This window comes from Lolium rigidum, chromosome 2 (genome assembly GCF_022539505.1).
Source record: "Lolium rigidum isolate FL_2022 chromosome 2, APGP_CSIRO_Lrig_0.1, whole genome shotgun sequence".
In the NCBI taxonomy this organism is placed as follows: domain Eukaryota; kingdom Viridiplantae; phylum Streptophyta; class Magnoliopsida; order Poales; family Poaceae; genus Lolium; species Lolium rigidum.
In genome coordinates this window covers 31,364,413-31,375,519 of record NC_061509.1, presented here as the reverse complement: position 1 = coordinate 31,375,519, position 11,107 = coordinate 31,364,413, and the positions used below count along the sequence as shown (strand labels likewise).

Sequence of the window (11,107 nt, the reverse complement as noted above, 5' to 3'; positions counted from 1 at the left end):
GTTGAAGAATGATCAAAAGCGAGAAATCCAATGCGAACTTTCTCCTTAGACCCTTGTACAGGCGGCATGGAGATACCCCATTGTGACACTTGGTTAAAACATGTGCATTGTGATGATCCGGTAGTCCAAGCTAAGTAGGACAAGGTGCGGGCACTATTAGTATACTATGCATGAGGCTTGCAACTTGTAAGATATAATTTACATAACTCATATGCTTTATTACTACCGTTGACAAAATTGTTTCATGTTTTCAAAATAAAAGCTCTAGCACAAATATAGCAATCGATGCTTTCCTCTTTGAAGGACCATTCTTTTACTTTTATTGTTGAGTCAGTTCATCTATCTCTCTCCACCTCAAGAAGCAAACACTTGTGTGAACTGTGCATTGATTCCTACATACTTGCATATTGCACTTGTTATATTACTCTATGTTGACAAATATCCATGAGATATACATGTTATAAGTTGAAAGCAACCGCTGAAACTTAATCTTCCTTTGTGTTGCTTCAATACCTTTACTTTGATTTATTGCTTTAAGAGTTAACTCTTATGCAAGACTTATTGATGCTTGTCTTGAAGTACTATTCATGAAAAGTCTTTGCTTTATGATTCACTTGTTTACTCATGTCATTATCATTGTTTTGATCGCTGCATTCATTACATATGCTTTACAAATAGTATGATCAAGATTATGATGGCATGTCACTTCAGAAATTATCTTTGTTATCGTTTTACCTGCTCGGGACGAGCAGAACTAAGCTTGGGGATGCTGATACGTCTCCAACGTATCGATAATTTCTTATGTTCCATGCCACATTATTGATGTTATCTACATGTTATATGCACATTATATGTCATATTTATGCATTTTCTGGAACTAACCTATTAACAAGATGCCGAAGAGCCAGTTGCTGTTTTCTGCTGTTTTTGGTTTCAGAAATCCTAGTAAGGAAATATTCTCGGAATTGGATGAAATCTTCACCCAGGGTCCTATTTTGCCACGAAGCTTCCAGAAGTCCGAAGACGAGACGAAGAGGGGCCACGAGGGGGCCACACCCTAGGGCGGCGCGGCCCCCCCTTGGCCGCGCGGCCCTGTGGTGTGGGGCCCTCGTGCCGCCTCTTGACCTACCCTTCCGCCTACTTAAAGCCTCCGTGACGAAACCCCCAGTACCGAGAGCCACGATACGGAAAACCTTCCAGAGACGCAGCCGCCGCCAATCCCATCTCGGGGGATTCAGGAGATCGCCTCTGGCACCCTGCCGGAGAGGGGATCCATCTCCCGGAGGACTCTACGCCGCCATGGTCGCCTCCGGAGTGATGAGTGAGTAGTTCACCCCTGGACTATGGGTCCATAGCAGTAGCTAGATGGTTGTCTTCTCCTTGTTGCGCTTCATTGTTGGATCTTGTGAGCTGCCTAACATGATCAAGATCATCTATCTGTAATACTATATGTTGTGTTTGTCGGGATCCGATGGATAGAGAATACTATGCTATGGTAATTATCAATCGGATGTTTATGTGTTGTTTAAGATCTTGCATGCTCTCCGTTATTAGTAGAGGCTCTGGCCAAGTTAATGCTAGTAACTCCAAGAGGGAGTATTTATGCTCGATAGTGGGTTCATGCCTCGCATTAATATCCGGGGAGTGACGAAACCCCTAAGGTTGTGTTGTGCCGTTGCCACTAGGGATAAAACATTGATGCTATGTCCGAGGATGTAGTTATTGATTACATTACGCACCATACTTAATGCAATTGTCCGTTGTTTGCAACTTAATACCGGAGGGGGTTCGGATGATAACCCGAAGGTGGACTTTTTAGGCATAGATGCGAGTTGGATGGCGGTCTATGTACTTTGTCGTAATGCCCAATTAAATCTCACTATATTTACCATGTCATGTATGTGCATCGCGGTGCCCTCTCTATTTGTCAATTGCCCGACTGTAATTTGTTCACCCAACATGCTTTTATCTTATGGGAGAGACACCTCTAGTGAACTGTGGACCCCGGTCCAATTCTCTTTACCGAAATACAATCTACTCGCAATACTTGTTTTTTATCGTTTTCTTGCAAACAATCATCTTCCACACAATACGGTTAATCCTTTGTTACGAGCAAGCCGGTGAGATTGACAACCTCATCTGTTTCGTTGGGGCAAAGTACTTTGGTTGTGTTGTGCAGGTTCCACGTTGGCGCCGGAATCCCCGGTGTTGCGCCGCATCACATTTCGCGACCATCAACCTTCAACGTGCTTCTTGGCTCCTCCTGGTTCGATAAACCTTGGTTTCTTTCTGAGGGAAAACTTGCCGCTGTGTGCATCATACCTTCCTCTTGGGGTTCCCAACGGACGTGTAACATCTACGCGCATCAGGGATCAGGGGGAGCAAATACTGGGCTGGGCCAATATCGGCCCAGTTCAGCAGAATTATTATGCAATATAAAAAAAATTAGGGCTAAAATAAATATCTTTTCAGGGCTATTTTTTCTGGATAAATTGATTATGCTTATTATGTTTATTTTAGGCCACAATTTTAATTGTCATGCTTAGTTAATTTACATGTTGATATTACTTTTATTATTTAGTTTATTTATGATTAATGAATTATGGTGATATTTATCACTATAATTAGTGTGTGATAATGCTTTCGCTGCAAAATAAAGTTTATGGATCCTCAAATAAAGTGTGGTTTTATGCCTTGTCATTCTGACCAAAGTTGTTTGACGGGCATTTTAACTGCAAAATTCTTTTATTGGTCTGTTTCACTTCGGCCAAAGCTGATGTGAACCGGGTCGGTAAAAGAAAATAATGAATGAGGATCATTAATGTGTGGCTTCTATTTATCAATTTGGCCAAAGCTAATTGATGAATATTTGTCCACAAAATTTTGTTGTTCATTTTCATCTCTGGCCAAAGCTGATTTGAATTTGATCAATAAAATTTAATGATGATTATGATGATGCTTACTAAAGCATTTTGAATTTTTCTTTTGCAGCAACTAATGTCTCTAATATTGTCTGGAATGCTAAATGGCATCGAACAGCCTAAATGGCAGCAATTATGTCACGTGGAAGGAGAAGCTTGAGATCACTATGGCCTTACTCAATATTGATTATGCTCTCCTTAATGATCCTCCCGAGGTGCCTAAAGAAAATAATGAAAATTATGAAGCCCTCAAGAAGGAATATGACATTATTAAGGCTAAGTGGGATGACTCTAATCGCAAGTGCCTTATGATGATAAAGGGCTCCATTACACAGAGTATGAGGGGAGCCCTTCCTGATTGTGAGACAGCAAAAGGGTACTTTGCAAAAATTGAGCATCAATTTAAAGGGTCTTCTAAAGTTTATGCAACAAGTCTTATCAGAAGGCTAATTGATGAAAAATATGATCCCACTCGGAAGTCTTCGAGAGCATATTATGAAAAAGTGCAACATGGCCGCCAAACTAAAGTCAATGGAGATGGAAATCTCTAATGGTTTCCTCGTCCATTTTATTATGTCATCTTTGCCTCCCCAATTTGATCCATTTATGATCAACTATAATGCGATGGATGTTAAATGGGAGATTGATGAAATGATGGCGCGATGTGTGCAAGAAGAAGAAAGGCTTAAGGCTGACAGAATTGATCATGTTAATCAGTTTGGTCATTCACAAAAGAAGAAGTATAAAAAATTTGTGAATGAATATGTGAAGCCCAAGCCTTATAAGTTCAAGGAAAAAGGCCAATCTTCAAAAGGTTCACATCAAAAGAAGCCTGAAAAAGCGCCTAATGCTGAAGGAAATAATTCTAATGCTTGCCACTTCTGTGGAAAAGGTGGGCATAGGCGAAAGGATTGTTTTGGCTTCAAGAGATGGCTCAAAGAAAGAGGTACCGACACTATTACTGTTGTTGAAGAATCCCTTTATGTTAATTATGCCACCAATACTTGGTGGATTGATTCGAGTGCAACAATTCATGTTGTAAATTCGTTGCGTGGATTCAATATGAGGAAGACCCTAAAAAGAGGGGAAAGAACAATTAGAGTTGCTAATGGTGTTGAAGCTTATGCCGAGGCGATTGGAGACTTCACTCTTACACTTCATGGCGGTTTTAAGCTTCAGCTAAATAATGTTCTTTATGTACCCTCGATGAAACGGAATTTAGTTTCCGTCTCATGTTTAGATGATGATAGTTATGAGTGTCACTTTGGGAATAAGCAGTGTATAATTATGTATGACAATAATAATGTTGGCCTTGCCTGTCGACACGACAAACTTTATGTAATTTCCCTTTGTGATGATATAAATAATGTGGATGCTACCTCAAATATAAATGTCGGTACCAAACGAAAACGTAATGATAATGAGACTTCTTCGAAATTATGGCACTACCGTTTAGGCCATATTTCGAGGGGGAGGATTGAGCGTCTCATTAAAGATCAAGTTCTTCCTTCTCTTGATTTTTCCGATGCGGATGTTGATCATTGTATCGATTGCATCAAAGGAAAATATGCCAAGAAAATTAAGAAAGGTGCAAACCGAAGCACGGGAGTTTTGGAATTAATTCATACGGATATATGTGGTCCGTTTAATGTGAGATCGGTGGACGGTTATAATTCATTCATAACGTTCACTGATGATTTCTCCCGTTATGGATATATTTATCAAATCAAAGAAAAATCAGAGGCATTAGACAAGTTCAAGATTTTCAAAGCTGAAGTTGAAAATCAGTGCAATAAAAGAATTAAAGTTGTAAGATCTGATCGTGGTGGTGAATACTACGGCATACATGCAACTTATGGTCAAATTCCTGGACCATTTGCAAAATTCTTACAGGAAAATGGCATTGTCGCCCAATACTCAGCACCGGGTGAACCTCAGCAAAACGGGGTGGCTGAAAGGAGAAACCGCACACTTATGGATATGGTGCGGAGTATGTTAAGCCACTCCACTTTACCGGTGAATTTATGGATGGAAGCCCTTAAAACAAGCAAGCACATATTCTTAACAGGGTTCCTCGATAAATCGGTGCCCAAAACACCGTATGAATTATGGACTCGGGAAAAAGCCAACCCCGAATTATTTTCATGTATGGGGCTGTCCTGTCGAAGCAAGGATTTTTAATCCGGTTATGGGAAAATTAGACCCCAAGACAAGTCAGTTGCCATTTTATTGGTTATCCTGACAAATCTAAAGCATATCGATTTTATTGTCCAAATCAGACAACGAAATTTGTTGAAACAAGACACGCTGTGTTCTTGGAAAGTGATATGATGAGGGGGAGCATGACTCCCAGAGAAATAGTCTTGGAGGAAAAACAGGAATATGTCCCGATGCCTCGTAATCCAAGAGCCGGTGTTTCCAGTACATACTGAAATTGCACCTCAAGTTTCAGCTCCCATGAACCGATGGTGCTTACATAACTGGACAACAAAAGGACCAAGGACAGCAATTACGAGTGTATTCAAGAAGGCAACGTGCTGCTAATGCAACACCTGCTGATACACCGGCGACTGTTCCAGATGTCACATCTAATGATGCTCTTATTAAAAATAATCAGCAGTCTCAAACTGTTATTAATGTGCCGAATAATGAGCCTCTTAGAAGGTCACAGCGGGCTAGAAAGCCTGCTATTCCTGATGATTATCTCACCTACATGAGTGAGGATACAAATGAGCCAGTGTTGGATAATGATCCCACCTCATTTAAGGAGGCTATGGAAAGTGAATATTCGTCTAAATGGCTCGATGCTATGAAAGATGAAATGAAGTCCATGAGCACTAATGATGTATGGGACTTAGTAGAAATCCCTGAAGGAGCCAAAACAGCTTGGATGCAAATGGGTCTATAAGACCAAACGTGACTCCAAGGGTGATATCGAAAGGTTTAAAGCAAGGCTTGTGGCAAAAGGATTCACTCAAAGAGAAGGGATTGATTATAATGAAACTTTTTCACCCGTCTCTTCGAAGGATTCATTCAGAATAATTATGGCACTCGTGGCTCATTATGATTTAGAGCTACATCGGATGGATGTCAAAACGGCATTTCTAAATGGTGACTTACGCGAAGATGTTTACATGGCACAACCGGAAGGTTTTGTTATGGAAGAAAATAAACATTTAGGATGTCATCTGAAGAAATCCATCTATGGTTTGAAACAAGCATCAAGAGAGTGGTATCTCAAATTTGATCAAGTCATAAAGAAATTTGGCTTTAAGGAAAATAAGAAGGACAATTGTGTTTATGTTAAGTTCAGGGGGAGTAATTTTATCTTCCTGATATTATATGTTGATGACATACTCTTGGCCAGCAGTTGATAAAAATATGTTGATGGAGACCAAGAGATTCCTGTCTTCAAAGTTCGATATGAAAGATCTCGGTGAAGCAACTTATGTTTTAGGAATTGAAATTCACCGGGATAGATCCAGAGGGATCTTGGGGCTATCTCAGAGAGCATATATTGAAAAGGTACTGAAAAAGTACAATATGTATAAGTGCTCAGCCTCGCCTGCTCCTATTGTTAAGGGCGATAAATTTGGGACTTTCCAGTGCCCAAGAAATAATTATGAATCTGCGCAGATGAAGTCAATTCCTTATGCCTCAATTGTTGGGAGTATTATGTATGCACAAGTGTGCACTCGCCCGATTTAGCTTTTGTGACCGGGATGCTTGGCGGATATCAGTCCAATCCGGGTCCGGATCACCTGGAAGGCTGCTAAAAAGGTCTTGCGTTATTTGCAAGGTACTAAAGGCCTCATGCTTACTTATGAGAAATCTGATAACCTCGAAATAGTGGGTTATTCGGATGCTGATTTTGCGGGGTGTGTTGATACTAAGAAATCCACATCAGGTTATATCTTCACCCTTGCAAAAGGAGCTATATCATGGAAAAGCTCAAAGCAAACTGTCACTGCATCGTCGACAATGCAGGCAGAATTTGTAGCATGTTATGAGGCTACCGGGCAGGCGGTATGGTTGAAGAATTTTATCTCGGAACTAAGAGTGATTGACAGCATTTCCAGGCCTCTCACTCTATACTGCGATAATCAACCCGCAGTGATCTATGCGAGTAACAACAAGTCAAGTGCAGCTGGCAAATTTATTGACATTAAGTATCTTGTTGTGAAAGATAGAATCCAGGATCAAACAATAGATATCAAGTACATTAGTACTAAGTTTATGTTAGCGGATCCGCTCACGAAAGGCTTACCACCCAGCGTATTTAGAGAGCATGTTGCCGGCATGGGTTTGGTTGAAAGCTTTTAATCCTGGAGAAGTTGGAACTATTATGGCACCATCTCCCCAAAAGGGGCTCATTTTGAGATCGAATGGGAACCATAGTCACTTGGTTTAGCAAGTACTTAATTGACTCGTTGTAACCTATTGTCTTGGTGTACCATTTTATCAAAAGATGAGTCCGTAATGTTTATGATGTTTATGTAAAGAATTATGTAAATTAAGTTAATATATGATGTGAATAAAGTTTATGGAGCTCATAAATTAAAGAGGTTCATTTTGATATGAAGTAATGTGCTATAGTCACTAGATTAAATGGTACCTAACAGACCATTATAATCTTTTTGTCCTAGTGCATTATTTTGTTGAAAAAATGAGCTTATAATGATCAGCCTTACGATCAAGGGGGAGAATGTTGGATATTTTGGTGATCTAGGCTGCTCTCCTAGGTCAGATCTTTTTGGGTTGCTACAGGTAGGACGGTGCTACGAGTAGGGCGGTGCTACAATAAATGGCCACCTATCCTTATGTGTTGTCTTGATCGGAGACATCGATTTTGATCCAACGGTGCTGGTTCCCCTAGTGCATAGTGCTAAACATATAAAAGGGGTCAAATGACCTAGAAGAGGAGGGGTGGAAGATGGCTGCTGCTCTCTGCCTTCTCTCTTACACACTCTCTCTCAAGAACAAGCCACCGATCAGGCTAGCACTAAAGCACTAGGAAGAACCTAGCACAAATTGCTCCATCCTGGTGTGAGCAATTAAACAAGAGGAGGCATGGCATCATCTTCAGACCAAGGTATTTCTGATCTTATTCTTTTGTGGCTCAAACTAGAGCTAGTTGATCCTGCTGGATTCAACACAGACATCCCAAAACTTATCTATAGTTTACTATCTGAAGTTGGGAGTGGAGTATCTTTTCACGGTTGCGACTTAAATATCCTTCTCAACAAAGTCAGAGAATATTTACAACATAAGAGGTACTTATTTTTCTCTGTATTGTTGCTTGTCCCCGATTTTTCAGAAAACAAAAAGAATGTAGTTTCCTTGGTTATTCTAGTGTTTTCATCAAGAATATGCTTTTAAAATTTGAATGAATAGTAATTTTCTCCTTCCTTCTATTATTTAAGGCTAATAACTCTGTTTAAACTTGGGAGTCTTGGTTTCAAAATAAATGTCCATTCAAGAAATTAAAGGTGAAGTTGATCAAAATTTTCACTCGATACCCCTACACCTTTGAGAGAGATTAATTGGATGAAATATGCAACTTAATAGGGGTATGATTAGTTATTTCTTATTATCTTATTCTTAGGAATTTTTTTCTTGGCAGTGCACATGGTAGGCTTGCAGACATTTATTTCAAAATAGGAAGAGTATTTCATAAAACTATACTTTCGTATAACACTGTGATGAATGATGTGGCAGGTACTTGATTGTAATTGATGATATATGGAATGTAGAAGCTTGGGGTATTATTAAATGTGCTTTCCCAGAAAATGATCTTGGCAGCAGAGTTATAGTAACTACTAGAATTCAGGATGTAGCTAAGGCATGTTGCTCGCATGGACTTTATCACATTATTGAAATGAAGCCCCTTAGCAGCAAAGACTCGAGAAGACTATTTCTTGATAGAATATTTGGCTCCGAAGAAGCTTGCCCTCTCCAACTTACAGATATTTGTGTTGAAATTCTCAAGAAGTGTGGTGGATTGCCTCTTGCAATTGTTAGTATATCCAGCATGCTAGCCAACGAAGGTTCCAACCAAAAGGAAGTTTGGGAACATGTAGTGAATTGCCTGGGCTCAGAAACAAATCTAACGTTGGAAGGGATGAGGAAAATCTTAAACCTAAGCTACAAAGATCTTCCTCCGCGTCTAAAGACATGCTTACTGTATCTTGGTATGTATCCGGAGGACTACTTGATAAAGAGGATTAACCTAGAAAATCAATGGATTGCTGAAGGTTTCATCAACAAAGAAAATGGACAAGATGTGGAGAAGGTTGCAAGAAGTTATTTCAATGAGCTTGTCAATAGAAGCCTTATTCAACCTGTCGAATTTGACAGTCAAGGATCAGTAGTCGCATGCAGAGTACATGATATGATGCTCGATCTTATCTTGCTTAAGTCGGCAGAAGAGAACTTTTGCACCATAGTGGAGGACACACAAGCCATTATAGGACTGGATTACAAAATACGTCGGCTGTCTATCCGCTTGGATGGTACAAGTGACGGTCTATCAATGTTACTGAGTAGCACTAGTATGTCACAGGTTCGGTCAGTTATGTTCTTTGGGAGGTCTGAAAATACACCTTCTCTTTTGGAGTTCAAGTTCCTACGAGTTCTTTTTATTAACCTTGACCGTGCTACAGTTGACCTCGCTGGACTCTGTGAATTTTTTCAACTAAGGTATTTATGGATTAATTACACTTGTTTTTACAAGCTACCGGCACATATTAGAATGCTAAAACATTTGGAAACACTTCATCTTGCCAACTGTTACAGTACTCTTCCAACGGATATAGTTCATCTACCTCGCTTGATGCATCTGAATGTTGAAACAGGGCTACCTGATGGGATTGGGAACATGAAATCCCTAAGGTATCTATGTAAATTTGATTTTGCAGAGAACACACTAGATAATATCAGGGGCCTTGGGGAGCTGACCAATCTGAGATATCTAACTATTTTTTCGAAAATGGGCACTTTATTACCGATATCTAACTATTGAAGATGAGTTTTATTCCGATGACTTGGAGAGACGCGTGGATGCTCTATCCTCTTCTTTGGGAAAGCTTTTCTGCATAGAGCACCTGGTTGTTAATCTCACTGCCTGCATAGATGGATTGATGCCATTTTCTCCTCCCTCGAGTCCCTACCGTCTTGAGAGTCTCTTCCTGTTGCCAGACTGCTGGTTTTCTAGGATCCCTAGCTAGATGGGGCAACTCCGTAACCTTCGTGAGTTAGGGTGCCAAGTTGGCGAACTGCTAACTTGTGGTGTTGGTATCCTTGCGGAGTTGCCTGTCTTGACTGGCCTAGATTTGAAAATAAGATAGGCTACAAAGGAAATGATTGTCATCTATGGGAAAACATTCCCTGCTCTAAAGTGTTTTAATCTTCAATTAAGCAGCGCTTCGTACCTGACCTTTGAAGCTGGTGCAATGCCCAAACTCCATAGGCTCAAACTAATGTTCAATGTCAGCGGTTCGCAATCGAATGGGGTCACACCTGCCGGCATCAAACACTTGTTAGCACTTAAAGAATTTTCTGCAGAAATCTGATGCCCTGGTGTGCAGGAATCTGACAAGACAAGCATAGAGACTGCCTTGAGGAGTGCTACCAACATGCATCCAAACCTTCCCCATGTTGAAATATATCTCTCAGACTACAATTTGTTATTCTTTGATGACTGATTTCTCCTTCGGCTCAGCAGCAAGTAGCTGGTATGTGCAAATTCCACCTCTAGTCTTCCGGTCTCACGATGATGTTCTTTGCCAGGTAGTTTCTGTCTTGTTTGTTTCTTCTGTATAACCATACTGTGTAAAGTCCCTCTACCAGGCCTCATACCATTTATTGTTTTTCTAGCATTTATTTTGTTCTATAAAGGTTAGCGTACAAATTGGGGAAATACAGATTGGCTCTCAGGTGCCACACACCACTATACTTGGAAAAATAAAATAATATATTAAAAAAAGTTTTAAAAAATTCAAACATTTTTGAGAATCAAAGATGATCAGGTATTGTACTTGAAACAAAATATTTCCCTAAAAAATTACTTTTATTGTATTCTGGGTAAAAAAAAAAAACAAACTCGAAACACCGCATGATCAGGTACTATTCACTTTATATTCGTCATAATTTTATCTTTTTTTCCCTGGAGACCATGGAAATCATTT

General features: G+C 39.9%; 1 pseudogene; it reads left to right on the top strand.

Moving 5' to 3' along the window:
• Positions 1-7,991: 7,991 nt before the first annotated feature.
• On the top strand, positions 7,992-10,818 carry LOC124689449 (annotated as a pseudogene).
• The last annotated feature ends 289 nt before the right edge of the window (positions 10,819-11,107 follow it).